General features: G+C 43.8%; 1 long non-coding RNA gene across 1 annotated transcript in view; it reads right to left on the reverse strand.

The window, feature by feature from the left end:
• Positions 1-226: 226 nt before the first annotated feature.
• Positions 227-14,585, reverse strand: part of LOC122234615 — a 46,283-nt gene continuing 31,924 nt past the window's right edge. Inside the window, exon 3 of the long non-coding RNA XR_006212459.1 lies at positions 227-912. This is a non-coding gene — a long non-coding RNA (uncharacterized LOC122234615). The remainder of the gene's footprint in view (positions 913-14,585) is intronic.

Consider the following 14,585-nt stretch of genomic DNA (forward strand, 5'->3'; position numbering starts at 1 on the left):
ACGAGTAGTGACAACGTGGTCGCCTTGGCTGCCTGGCTGGAGGAGCAGCTGGGCCCCCAAAGGCCCCCCGGAGATAAATATTGTTTTTCATTTCTATCTGATTTCCTAGTATCAGTAAATGCCCCCTGGCCGCTACAATGCTGTTAAAAATGCACCAGCAGACCCTGGTGGACACCAATTAACCTCCGAAACAAGGAACAGGAAAGGAAACGTGCTGTGGCAGGAGGCCACCCCCACTCCTTCCCATCCTTGTCTGGAGATGGAGAGGGACACCTTTTTCTCACGTACTGAATGTGTACTAAAAATGAGTAAGAACTGAACAGAACAGTCAGTAGAGACTCCAGTGTTCGCTTCTGAATGGTTCTCCGGCAACAGGTAACTGCTCCTGCTCCCAGAAACGGCGCTCTGCACGGATGAGCAGGACACAGTGGCCTCCCTGAGAGGCGTGCCCGGTCAGAGCCGCACCCCGCGGAGGGGAGCAGGGGTCGTGGATGTGCCACGGGAAGAAGGCAGAGGCTCATCCGCACAATGACCTGCGGAAGGTGGGGGCCGGAATTCCGGCCCCCCAAGTGGCCAGAAGACCATTTCCTTGTTGGTCTCTGAGCATACACGGAGCAGCACCTTGTCAGTGGGTGTGATTCTTGTGACGTTGTGACGTCCAACAGCCCCCATTAATTCACACTCGGTGCCAGCATGACTCATGGCCTTGAATCAGCCATTGTTGAGTCTGAGGGAGGCAAATGCAAAAACCAGTGGGAAAAGGTGTTGAGAGGGAACGTTCTGTTCTGTCCTCCCGTGAGAAGTGCCTGTTTGGCAGAGCTGTGGCAGGGACAATGATCTAGGAGATGTCCTTGACAATTCTCAGGCTGTCAGGCTGAGAGGCAGCGAAGATGGGGACGTCACTGGCAGCTCCTGATGAAAGGAGGAGAACAAGAACCCATTCATTTAGTCACAGCTATTTATTAGGCTTCTCCCTGTGACCAGCACCATTCCAGTCGCTGCAGATATGCCGGCGATCAAGGGACCGTCCTTCTCATGGAGCTTAGCGGGGATACACACAAGGAAAATGGGTGCTCTCATATCAGTTTTCCTGAAGCTTCTGGGAGCCAACGCTCAATTCCGTGTAGGTGTGTTGAGATCGTTGGGGAAATTCTACCTTAGTCTGTTCCAGCCGCTACAATAAGAATAGCACAGACTAGGTGGCTTAGAGACAACACAACTTTATTTCTTGTAGTTCTGGAGGCTGGGAAGTGGTGTTTAGTAAGAGCTGGCTCCTAGACTGTGTCTTCTTGCTGTGTCCTCACATGGTGCAAGGGGCTATGAGGCTCTACGGGGTCCCTTTTACTAGGGCACTAGTCCCATTCATGAGGGCAGAACCCTTACACCCTCATGACTTAGTCACCTCCTAAGGGCCTCACTTTTTTTTTTTTTTGCAAGTTTATTTATTTATTTTGAGAGAGGGAACGCAGCAGCAGAGGAGGGACAGAGAATCCCAAGCAGGCTCCACGCTATCAGCACAGGGCCCCACCATGACCTCAGCTGAAATCAAGATTAGGACACTCAACTGACTGAGCCACCCAGGTGCCCCTAAAGAACCCACCTCCTAACACCATCACCTTTGGGGTCGGGTTTCAATATAGGAATTTGGGGGGACACAAACATGCAGATATGGTCCCTGCCCTCACAGAGTGGCCTTCTCGTGGAAGAGGTACCCGCGGGCAGTGGTGAGGCATCCTGAAAGATCGGGGAAGTAAGGGAGAGAAGGTTCACCTTGGAGAAGCTGAATTATGGACTTGAGACCTCCTACATCAGAGCTCAGTGCGCAAAGTCACCTTAAGAGAGAGTCAGTCAGCAGGGCTGTAATTGGATTTAATGCGGAACTTACATCAAGAAAGACCGTGCGGTGCAGAAAACAAATCACCGGACAGGACCCCCTCCCCCGCCTGCCCAGCACAGCTGGGGATTTGGCGCCCTGGTCCCACCCTGCGGCAGGGGTGTCCTTGTGGCCTGGAGGCACTTCCCGGGCTGCTCGTGGGTGGCAGCTTGCACTATTTGTACCCAACTCTTCCTTCCCTCCCTGCCCTTGCTATGCTTTCCCTGAGGCGAGTCTATTCCCAGCCCTGTTGTCTTTGGCCTTGGCTTGCTTCAGCCAGTGGAATGTTCGTAACCGTGATGTGAGCAGGGGCCTAAACGTGCCTGCGTGTTTGCCTGCTTCTTATGCTTCTGCCATTTGCCCCGAGAAGAGTTTGTCCCAGAAGCCCCTTCAGTCCGGGTCCCCAGAATGAGACACATGTGGAGCTGACCTGACCCCACACTGCAGCCCGAAATAGGGCCTCCATAGTCCACCTGCAAACTTGTGAATGGGGAATGAACGCTGGTGGTTTAGGCCAGTGAGGTGTTGGGTTTGTTAGGTGACATCATCATATAACACCTGACTGATACACAGAGCCCAATGCGGTGAACACGCCAATCACGAAGTGGCTTAATTGCTCACTGCTGCTCTGGTTCCCGGCTCTCTAAACCACCTTCTATTTACAATTGGCTTCCTGTACAGGGTGCCTATAGGGAGAGGAGGAGCTGGTCAGGCTTATGTTAATATCTTTGTTAGTTTGATCTCCTCATAAATTGTCAAGTTGGCCTTACACACCAGTCTCCTGTGAGTGGTTAAGAGGAGACAAGCCTGAGGCTGATGCTCTCAGAGACGCTGGCAAGGTTCACCACGTGGGGCCGGCGTGTGGCAGACGTCTGTGCCACGTGGCCTGACAGGCAGCCAGCCTTCCTTAAGCTACACTGCCATGCGGCCAGAAGAAACTCCTCAGAGCCAAGTTCACAGATCACTGCAACACCATGTAGCACCACCAAGATGGAACAGCCATGTCTGGTCACAGCGGTAGCTCTCAACTTGGTGAGGGGAAGCTATCATATGATACCAAGTATCATGGTTTCCAGGGGCAGGATCACAGTGAAGGGGACTGGAGGGTGGGGTGTAATTATGGTAACGTTCCCTGGTCTCCCCCATCACAAGTTGGTGACCACTGAGTCAACAGGATCAGAAAAGCTTTGTGGGGGGGATGCATCATCCAAGATAGGTTTTGGAGGATGGACAGAATTTTGTTAAGCAAAGATGGGAGTGCAGGCATTGCAGGTGCAGAGAATGACACCGGCAGGAGTGCGAGTGGGTCGGGGGGATGTACAGGATGCACTGGGGGAAAGGCAAGGCGAGCTGATCCATGTGTCTAGAGCACGGGACGCAAGCTGACACCGTGGGAGATGTGGGGATGGGAGGTCAGGCCTGTGCGTCGCGGAGGGTCCAAATGCCTGGGTGCGGTATGAATATTCCGAGGGGCAGGCATGGACCTGGGATCACTGCACCACAGTTCAGGCCCCTTCCAGCCAGGCCAGGCAAGCAGACCAAGATCCCAGGGGCCTATTGTGACCCTGATGCCCTGAGAACCAGGGCCCATACCAGTGGCTGAAGCCCCAGCTGGAGGAACACCTGGTCTGGATCTTGGGGATGAGAGGGAGGCCAGGGACTGGCCTCACTCCATTCTACGAGCCATGATTGGCCTGGCCTGTCTCTGCTCGTCCCTGCATCTGACTTGGCTCTCGGTCTCAGCTCCGGGTGCACTGGTTGTGTTCCCAGTGATTATGGCAGGCTCCGAAGTGTGGCTTAGTGAGTGATGCTTGGGCCGCATCCTTGGCTGGCTGTGGCCCTACTGGACCGGGTTTCTGTTTTGTTCTTCCTTCTCTTTTCTTGGAACAGAGGAGAATGGGGCAGGGCTGAGGTCGGGGAAAACTCTCTCTGTGGTTGCTTCCCCTAACCTCCCTATAATGATAAAGACCCACGTGGCCCAAGAGAGGGGCTCTGGTTCCATAAGCCACGTTGGCCCCATGTAGGACTTGCAAAGAAGGGTCAGATCCTTCTGTGAGCCAAGGCCTCTGCCTGATGATACTTGGCCTCTAGACGTGCAGGCTGTTTCTAGAGAGGACTTTGTCCGGAGAAACCAATCCATTCATTCATGCCCTCATCAAGCATTTCCCGAGTATGGCCAGGTGCTGTGTCAGGTCTTGGCAGGATAGCGATGGCCAAGACAGACAAGGCCTCTGGAACTGACACTTCGGTGAGGCACATCCGGGCCTCCGAGGCAGGTCTGCACCAGCAATAGGGAAAGAAGTCTGGTGTCCCTTTTGGGGTGGGCTGTGGTTGGGCAAGTCTTTAGCTATGGCTGAGGAGGGCATGGAGCCACTGAAAGGAGCTGTCTGGGTGCACTGCAAACAGCCCACTCTGCCTGACAAGGGCAGGGGGGGAAGTACGTGTTCCACGGCCCCCTCACTGTCACCCAGGCCTGTCCAGTGCTGGCCTGTGCCCCACCCCGTTTCCAATGCCTCCTTCTTTCCACTCCTCCCCTTCAAGACCTCGAATCCCATTTTAACCAAACTCCACATACATAAATGTTCCTGTGCTGCACATGGGAGATGGAAGTTGATTTGCCCTGATTTACCCTTGTTTGCGAAGCCACTGAGAGGGCTCCACCTCTGATCCTTTGGCAGAGCCGCCGTCCAGTCAGTCCTGCAAGGAGACTGTGTCCCTCCCACTAGGGGCTCAGATGGGTGGTTTGGAGGGAGAAGCCCTTTGTAAGTTTTTGCGTGGGTGACAATCTGCGGTGAGTTCAGATAAGAGCAAAGAGGCACTGAATAAACATAAGTCATTTTCCCCATACACTGTCTTGACCTGGTCTTATCAGTAGCAGGTATTTGATACATTCTGGTTGGATTGTTTTTAGGCCTTTCCTGTCCAGAATGCTGCAGTGTCGATGCAGGGAAGACTTGGAAGCCATTATACCACACAGCCCAGCAGCTTCTCAACAGTATGACCCCAAGACAGAAGCTAAGAGCGCCTGGTCTGTCCATTTTTCTAATTAAGGTATCTTTTACACAGAGCAAGACGCACCCTTTTTAGCATATGGTTGGTTCTATGAGTTGCAACAGAGGCCCAGAGTTGTGCAACCATATCATCACCCCAGAAAGTTCCCTCACGCCTCTCACATAGTCAACTTGTCTACCCATTTCCTGCCTCTGGCATCCCAGATCTGTGTTCTGTTTGTATAATTTTGCCTTTCCGGAATATCGCATACATGGAGTCATACAGTATGTGGCCTTCTGAGTCTGGCTTCTGTCAGTTAGCAATGCATTTGCGATTTAGCCTTGTTATTGTGTGTATCAGTCGTTCGTTCCTTTTTATTGCTCGGTAGTATTCCATGGTGTGGATGGACCACAGTTCATTCATCCCTTTCCTTCTTGAAGGCATTTGGAAGGTTTCCAGTATTTTTTGGTGATAATGAATCAAGATACTTTAAGTGTTCCTTTTCAAGTTTTACGTGAACATAAGTTTTCATTTCTCTCAGGTAAATAACCAGACGTGAGATGTGCTGGTCTTATCCTAAGTGTATGTTTAACTTCGTAAGAAACTGCCAAACTGCTTTCCAAAATGGCTATACCGTTTGGTATTCCTGTCAGCAATGTGTTATGCTAAGTGAAATAAGTCAGGCTGAGGAAGACAAATACCATATGATTTCACTCATACATGAGATCTAAAAAAAACCCAAGAACCAAATGAATAAACAAACAAACAAACAGCAGAATCAGGCTTGTAAACACAGAGAACAACCTGATCGTTGCCAGCGGGGAGGGGTTCCGGGGGGTGGACAAAATGGGTGAAGAAGGGCAGTGGGAGATTCAGGTTTCCGATTATGGAATGAGGAAGTCAGAGGAATAAAAGGCACACATAAGGAGTACAGTCAATGATACTGGAATAGTCTTGTATGGTGACAGATGATAGGGATACTTGCGAGCAGAGCTTAAGGCTTAAACGTGTCGAATCACTATGTTGTACACCTGAAACTAATGGAACATTGTGTGTCAACCACACTCAAATAAATTTAAAAAAATAGAACAATGTTAACTAAAAAGTTCTTGTTCAATGTCTCCCCAGAATATGACAGCCAAGAACACTCATTTAATTTTAGGATATTTGTTGTGGAAAATTTTAATTTCTATATTTAAACTATAAATAAACTCCTTTTATAAATTAAAAACAAAACAAAACAAAACAAAACAAAAGCAAAACACCCCAGACCCCCACAGTGCATGAGAGTGTCAGCTGCCCCATCCTTACAGGCATTCAGTGATGCCAGATTTTTGTCGGTTTGAAGCCACTCCAATAGGTAATCAGTGGTATCCTGCTGTGGTTTGAATTTGCATTTCCCTGATGACTAATGATGTTGAGTATCTTTTCATGTACTTATTTGCCATGTGTATATTTTCTTTGGTAAATTGTCTGCTCAAAACTTTAGCCCATTAAAAAAAATTAGATTCTGTTTTGAGGTTTTTTGTTTTTTTTTTTTTTTAGAGTTCTTTATACCTTTGACACACAAATCCTTTGTCATAATATATTGCAATTATTTTTGCTTTGGATACTCAGGTTTATCTCTTAGGACAGTTTAAAATAAGAAAAAAAAAGTTTTAAAAATCTTTACCTTCTTTTAAACTGTTCTTGGAGATCTTAATTTCTTCGTGTAGATCCAGATTTCTGTCTAGTACCATATTCTTTTTCCTGAAGAATTTTCTTACACTATATATCTGCAGATAATGAATTCTTTCTGCTTTTTTTTAAGGTGTTTATTTTATGTTTATTTTTTGAGAGAGAGAATTCTAGGGTGACAGGTCTTTATCTTCCAATACTTTAAAGATGTTAATCTGTTATCTTCTGGCTTCCATAATTTCTGACGAAAAATCTTCTACAATCACACCTCTGTATATAACATGTCTGTTTTCTAGTTGCCCTCAAGATATTGTCCTTATCACTGGTTTTCGGAAGTTTGAGTAAGACTTGTCTGAGTTTTTTGTTTGTTTGCATTGTAGGGAATAGGCTATTTATTCTGGTGTGGCCCTCTGACCTTCTTGGGTTTGTAATTTGATGTTATTTTATTTTTGGAAAATTATTGGCCATTATCTCCTCAAATATTTATTCTGCCTTATTGCCTCTCTCTTTACCTTCTGGGATTTCAACTATACTTGTTAGACCATTCATTATTGTCCAATATCTACTGGATGCTCTATCCTTTAAAATGGTTTTTTGCTCTTTTTAAAACTCTTCTTTGTGTTTTAGTTTGGGTAATTTCCATTGACCTCCCTTAAAAGTTCACTTTTCTTTTCTCAGTAGTGTGAATTATTCTGATAAGCTCTTTGAAGGCATTTCTCTTCTCTTTATTACTATTTTAAAAAATTCTACCACAGTTGATTTTCTAACAGTTTTCATCTCTCTGCTAAAATTTCTCAGCTGTTCATGAATGTTGTTCATCTTTCTCACCAGAGCATTCAACATATTATTCATATTTATTTGTTTAATATTTTAAAGTTTATTTTTTGAGAGAGAAAGAACACACGTGGGGGAGGGGCAGAGAGCGAGCACATGAGAGAATCCCAAGCAGGCTCTGCACTGACAGCTTCCCGTGGGGCTTTAACCCACAAACCCCTCAGGGATGATGACCTGAGTGGAAATCAAGAGCTGGATGCTTAACCGATGGAGCCACCCAGGCACCCTTATTTATAGTTATTTTAAAAATCTCTGTCTCCTAGTTCTAACATCTGGGTCATCTCTGAGTCTGGTTCTTTTTATTATTATATCTCTTTGCAGGGAGTTGTTTTTCACTTGCTTTGTTGAATGTCTTATAATTTCTGGTTGAATGCCAGACATGGTATGTAGAACAGCAGAGACTGAAATACTTATGCCTGCAAATGGGCAAGCCTTTTCTTCTGCTTGACTGCTAGTGTGGGGGGTGGGTCAAACTAGTCAGGAATAAAACTGGGTTTGGGTTTTGTTGATGTAGTTACCTTCAGTGCACCACCAGCTTCAAATTTTTCTAGAGATGCTTTGTGTTTAGGGTGGTGGCTGGGGTGCAGAGAGTTTCTATCATTTCTGTTACATTCTCAGCTTTCAGTCTTGTCTGCATGTCTGCACCTCAAAGAGGGTGTCCAGGTCACGTGCCTCCCCCTTGGTGCTAGTCTGGGGCTGGTGGACAAAAATATTCTGTTTCCTGACCCAGCTTTGATCTTAGGCAGGTCCTGTGTCCTTGGGTCTTGGGGGTGAGGCTTTCTCCGTGATCCAGCCCACCTTCCTGTGGCAGCCAAACTCTGTCTTGTAACTGGTGGGTCTTGTGAAGGAGAGAGTTTCCTATTCCTCTACCAGCAGAAGACCTCTAAGGATATTAGTATAGGATTCTGGGCTCAGAATGGTTTCCTCCTGACCCCACTTCGGGGTAGACTTTTATTTTTTTTTACCCTTACGCCACCTGCAATAGGTCTTTACCTGTGTTCTGGGGGTGATAGAGTTTTCTGTCCCTCCCCTCTTAGGACGTTAGGGCTTTATTCCAAAGGAGGCAGGAGTCCTGTATGCTGAGCTTTGTGCCCCTGCCACAGATGATTCAGTGATGTGTCTCATTTTTCCTTAAAAGGGCCCATCTTTACTTAGTTTTCAGACTACTTGGTTGTCCTGCAACCTTGGCTTTCTGATGGGTTCAATAAAAGTTATGGTTTTCTTGTTGTTAGGGTAGGAGTGACATTCTTTCTACCTTTCTTCATCCAAACCGGAGACAGAATTATCCATTTTGAATGGGAAGGAACAAGAAAAATGGAGGATAAACCACCGTGGAAAAAGAAAGGAGACTTTTCACTAATGGAGAAGAAGGATGTACCAGCAGACCAAGGACATGGTATCCCAAGACAAGGATGGGGGAGGTTTGCTAAATCACAAGAAGCGGAAAGGTGTGGCTCAATTAGCAGTTAAAATGTGCAGTTGTTCACTGAGACAGACACAGCCATTCACTGGGGCTGAGTCTGTGCGTGTGTCAGCCATGCAGGGCGAGCCCGCTGGAGGTGACACGGTGAAAACATGCCCCATAAGGTTAAGGAGGCTAAAACCCACAAGCAAGAGTCCCACTGACCCCTATTCTTCACAGAAACGGTAACCTTATCCTTTAGGAGCAAACAACAGGAAGAGCTCTAGCCGGCCCAGGCCAGTTTGAACCTGACCACTGACTCACACCTGCATAGATGGACCACGGAGTGTCCACAGTTACCTCTACCTCTTTACAATGCGAAAATCTCCACCCAAAGAGGAGCACCAACCTCATTAACATAACACGGTGCACGTATAGGCATGTTTTCGAAGCATGCCTGTGTAACAACACTAGGCCCCCCCCTTTATGTGTGATCACAAAACTCCTCTTTCCGAATATTCATCCTAACTCTAAATAAAAGAAACCCATTCATCCCCATTCAGGGAGTCACGGCTTTGGAAGTTATTCCCCATGATCCCCATTTGTTGCAAATCATTTTCTTTGTGTGACAACTCACAACTCAGAACTCTGGGTACAATGGCAGAAGCCTACTCCCCTGATACGCCTGAGGGACGAGAAAGAGGGAGCGGGCAAGTACTGACCTTTGCACAATGAAGGGTGGCTGGCATACAGCACCACGTCCCCAAGTGCCCAGCAAATGAACCCTGCAGTGTCTTCTCCCCGGCAACTCTGAGACTGCTTTGTGCATGGGGAAATTTCCATCTCCTGATTTCAGTCACCTCTGGATTCCTGCCTATTCTTTCCCCACAATATTTTTCTTTCCACCCTCATTCTGGACTCCTGTTTGTCTCTCTGTTTATAATCTCCTCTCTCCCCTTCAGTCCATCCTATGATTCAGCATCATAAAACATAAAGCATCAATGTCTCTCTTTATTCTCACAAAATGTCAACAACTCTCTCTTGCCTGGGCGACAGTCACAGACTCCAATGCCTATGGGGACCAGGCAGGAAGCATGACTAAGTGAGGAAGGCAGGACTGAGTAGGAGCACATACATGCCTGGTCACAGCGAACAAGTGCTTCTCAACTCCAGGTTACCCTTGTCAAGTGAGAATACAGGCCATGTGGACAGGTTTTCCGATTTTCCCGGGTAAGCCGGAAATCTGGCTTTTTGCATGAATTTTCCTATTTGTAATGTTGGCAACTAATTTAAAAATTTGTCAAAATAGTGTGTGGGCCAGAGAAAACAATCTGTGGCCGGATATGCCATGACAGCTGCCGGTCTGCACCCCTGGTGTGGAAAATCAGCTCCACGCTTCTCAGCCGGATATGAGAGGCATTGCTCAATCCACCACCCAGCCTTTTCTTCAAGGATTCAGGACCTGAGCCCGTACACCAGAGAATTCTCCTTCTAGTCCACGGTACACATTACACAGCAGTCTTCCCGCTCATCCAGTTGAAGAATGCCCATTGGCACTGACCTGTCCTGCATTTCTTATCATTCAACCCTCCCTGATTTCCAGAGGCTGTGTGCCTCCTCTCCAAGTACAAGGTCTTTGACAGCTTCACAACCCCTCACCTGGCTTTTCTTTGTATCTGTAAACTTCCTTAATGAATGTACTCATTTTAAAAATGAGTTATATTTAAAATGTAACTTGAGTTATACAGACCAGACAATTCACTACTGAAGGGTACAATTCCACAATGTTTAGCACATTCCCATTAACCAATTTGCTATTTGTGTCCTACTGACTTCCAAATAGGATTTGGGGTTGCTTACAAAATTAAACACAATACAAACAGGACAACTAATAAGAACAATACACCTCCCCAGTTATCAACAGACTTTGCCAGGCATCCAAATGAGTTACTCCACTTGAGCATTTATTTTAGCCTGAGTTCCCTGGCAGAGAAGAAAAAAGAGAAATGAGTTGTCTGATAAAACAACACAGACAAATTTCTCAAGAGAGATGCTCTTTCCTGGCTAAGCGTCCAAGGAGGATGTTTGCATAAAGAGCCATTATTTGTGACTTTTATTGATAGGCAAATGACTTTCGTTCAGAACAATATTGACACTTCTCCACTTAAATAAATTATTGACACAATAGACTTGTTGGCAGGAATAAAATGTTCAGTATAACATTGCAATTAAGAACACAGACTTTGGGATCAGAAAAACTTCAATTATTAGGTGTGTAACCTTGTGCAAGTTACTTTGTCTCTACAGGCCTTAGGTGCCTCATCTGTAGAATGGGGTTAAAGGCAGGGTGTCTTTCAATGAATTTTGGCAGGAGGATTAAATGAGAAAGTAAGGTTAAGGTGGTGCCTACAGCATTTCTCCACTGCAAAGATACTGTTTCATCTTCCCCTTGATTAATAAGTATCTTTTGAGGAGATACTTTGAGAGTATGTAAATATCTTGTTACCTCTCAAACTTTAACCCACTCGTTTTAGTATTCATGGATAATTCTCGCCCAAATCAATCATTACTGCCAAAGGATGACTGCCAAATGACGATCTTTTAATATCATCATTCCTTCTGCAATTATAAGTTGACTTTCAACAGTAAAAAAAAAAAAAAAAAGCTTTCTGAAATTAAAGATTGTCTAAATAAATAAAAAGATATCCCATGTTCATGAACCAGAAAACTTAGCATTCTAAAGATGGTAATACTCTCCCAAATTGATCTATAGAGTCAACACAATTCCTATCAGAATCCTAGCTGGCTTTTTTTTTTTTTTTTTGCAGAAATTAACAAGAATTAAGAAGCTGACTCAAAATTGATAATAGAAATGCCAGAGTCCCAGGGCAACCAAAACAGTCTTGAAAAAGAAGAACAATGTTGGAGAACTAACACTTTCTAATTTTAAAACTTACTTCAAAGCTACACTAATCAAAACAGTGTGGTACTGGCATTAAAGGATAAATGTACAGATGAGTAGTACAGAATTGAAAGTCCAGAGATAAACTTTTAAATTTATGGTCACTTGGTTTTCAGCAAGAGTGCCAAGACAATTCAGTGGGAAAGATGAGTCTTTTCCAAAATGGTGTTGAACAATTGGATATCCATAAGCAGAAGAATGAAGTTGGATGCCTTATATTATACGATGCTAAAAGAAAAAAAAAAAAAAAAAAGGACCAAAGTCCCAAATTTAGGAGTTAAAAATAAAACTATTAGAAGAAAACATTAGAGTAGATCTTCAAGACCTTGGGTTAGGCAATGCCTTCTTAGATAAGGCACCAAAAATACAAATGACAAAAGAAAATATAGATAATTGGACTTCATCAAAATTAAAAACATTGGGGCACCTAGGTGGCTTAGTTGGTTAAGTGTCCAACTTTGGCTCAGGTCATGATCTCATAGTTTGTGAGTTTGAGCCCAATGTCAAGTTCTCTGTTTTCAGCACAAGGCACACTTTGGATCCTCTGTCCCCCCTCTCTCTGTACCTCTTATTTGTTCTCTCTCAAATAAATAAATATTTTTTTAATTAAAAACATTTGTGTTGTAAATAATGCAACCAAGAAAGTGAAAAGACCACTCACCCACAGAATGGAAAAAAATATTTTCAAATCATATACCTGATAAGTGACTTGTATCTAGAGTACACAAAGAGCTGCTACAACTCAATAATAAAAAGATCAATAACCTAATAAAAAATGGTTAAGGATCTGGATAGGCTTTTCTCTAAAGAGGACCTACAAATGGACAGTAAATGTATGAAAAGATGCTCAGCATCATTAGTCATTAGTGAAACGAAATTCAACACCACAACGAGATACCATTTCACACTCAGCAGGACAGCTATCATCAAAGAGACAGATAATAATGGGATAAGGAGAAACTGGAACACTCATATTTTGCTAGTGGGAATATAAAACGCAAAATGTGAAAGGAGTGAAGCTGCTGTGGAAAACAGCTTGGCAGTTCTTCAAAATGTTAAACACAGAGTTACCATATGCCAGCAAAATCACTCCTAAAGAAATCTACCAAGGAGAAATGAAAACATAGATCCACATAAAAATATGTACATGAATTTTCATGAATCTGTACACATAAAAACTTGTACACATAGTTCATATATTTATTCATACTAGCTAAATAGTGGAAATAATCCATATGTCCACCAACTGATGAATGGATAAACAAAATATGGTATGTCTATACAGTGGAATATTATTTGGCAATAAAAAAGGGTAAAGTAATGATACATGCTACAACATGAGTTAACTTTGAAGACACAAATGAGAGAAGCCAGTGACAAATGACCACATATTGTGTGAATCCATTCACATGAGATGTTCAGAGTAGAAAAATCTACAAAGATAGAGAATAGACCAGCCTGGGGCCGAGGATGGGGTCAGAAGGGAAGAATGACTGCTGATGGGGACACGGTTTCTTTCTAGGGTGATAAAGATACTCTAAAATTAGATGTGGTCATGGCTGCACAACTCTGTGAGTATACTAAAACCACTTAACTGTATACTTTATTTTAAGTGTGTATATATATATATATATATATATATATATATATATATATACACATATATATATACACACACATATATATATACATATATATATATAATATATAAGTATAATATATATGTAACATATTATATATACATTTATTTATTTATTTTGAGGCAGGGAGGAACAGAGAGACAGGAAGAGAGAGAATCCGTGAAATCCAAGCAAGATCTGTGCAGAGCTCAACCTGGAGCTCGATCCCACAAACCACAAGATCATGACCTGAGCTGAAATCAAGAGTTGGCTGCTTAACTGACTAAGCCACCCAGGTGTCCCTCAACTGTATACTTTAAATGGGTGAATTGTACAGTATATGAATTCTGTCTCCATTAAACTACTGAAAAAATCAGTACAGAAACATAAAAAACATTAGATTTATAAAAAGGGAGAACTTTTCTTCCCCCTATTATTTATTTATATCAATATGGATTCATGGATTCAATAGGTTATAATCCTTTGCCATTACCATTTATTTTGATGCTCAACTTGCCCCGTTTTGCCACCAGGAACACCTTCAAGCTGGCTACTGTGTCCTTTTGACGTGTATCGATAATTCCTGGAGCATTTCTTTACTATTGTTTTCTTTCCTTCTTGGCACACGATAGCCCAGGCTTATCTTACATTTTTCCTTTCCAGACTGGGGCCAGACATTGTTCCAAAGAGCCCTGGTTTCTTGGTGGAGAATAGTACTTAGAAACCAAGATCTGGGCACGAGGTGTGTTCATTGTTGGTGGGGTGTTAGTGCTTCTCTCAGCAAACAGAACTGAGATTTACAGAAATCTGAATCATCATATGTATGTACATACATGCATGCATACACATACATGCCCTCACAATCTATATCCATTTCTATATTTAACTGGACTAAAACCTACAAGTTTACACCAATACTGCCCATTTCAACATAATGCCAGAGGGTCCATTCTCTGATTCTCTCTTTCCATATTTGTAACTCCTTTTTCTGATGGTAATAAACCTGATATCCATTATCCACAATAAATGTACTTATTAGCTCAATCCTAGAATATTCAGAAAGTAATTTCAGAATTGCTAGCTCATGCCTCTGAGAAAATGAAGCCTACTAATTAGAGTTCAATATTTATTTAGTGGGTTTTGTTTTTGTTTTTGTTTTTAGCCCAAGAGTATTGAGTCCAAATACTGTGTTCAAAAGTTAATTGGGTTAGTTCTTTTTCCTCCATT

This window comes from Panthera tigris, chromosome E3 (genome assembly GCF_018350195.1).
Source record: "Panthera tigris isolate Pti1 chromosome E3, P.tigris_Pti1_mat1.1, whole genome shotgun sequence".
Taxonomy (NCBI): Eukaryota; Metazoa; Chordata; class Mammalia; order Carnivora; family Felidae; genus Panthera; species Panthera tigris.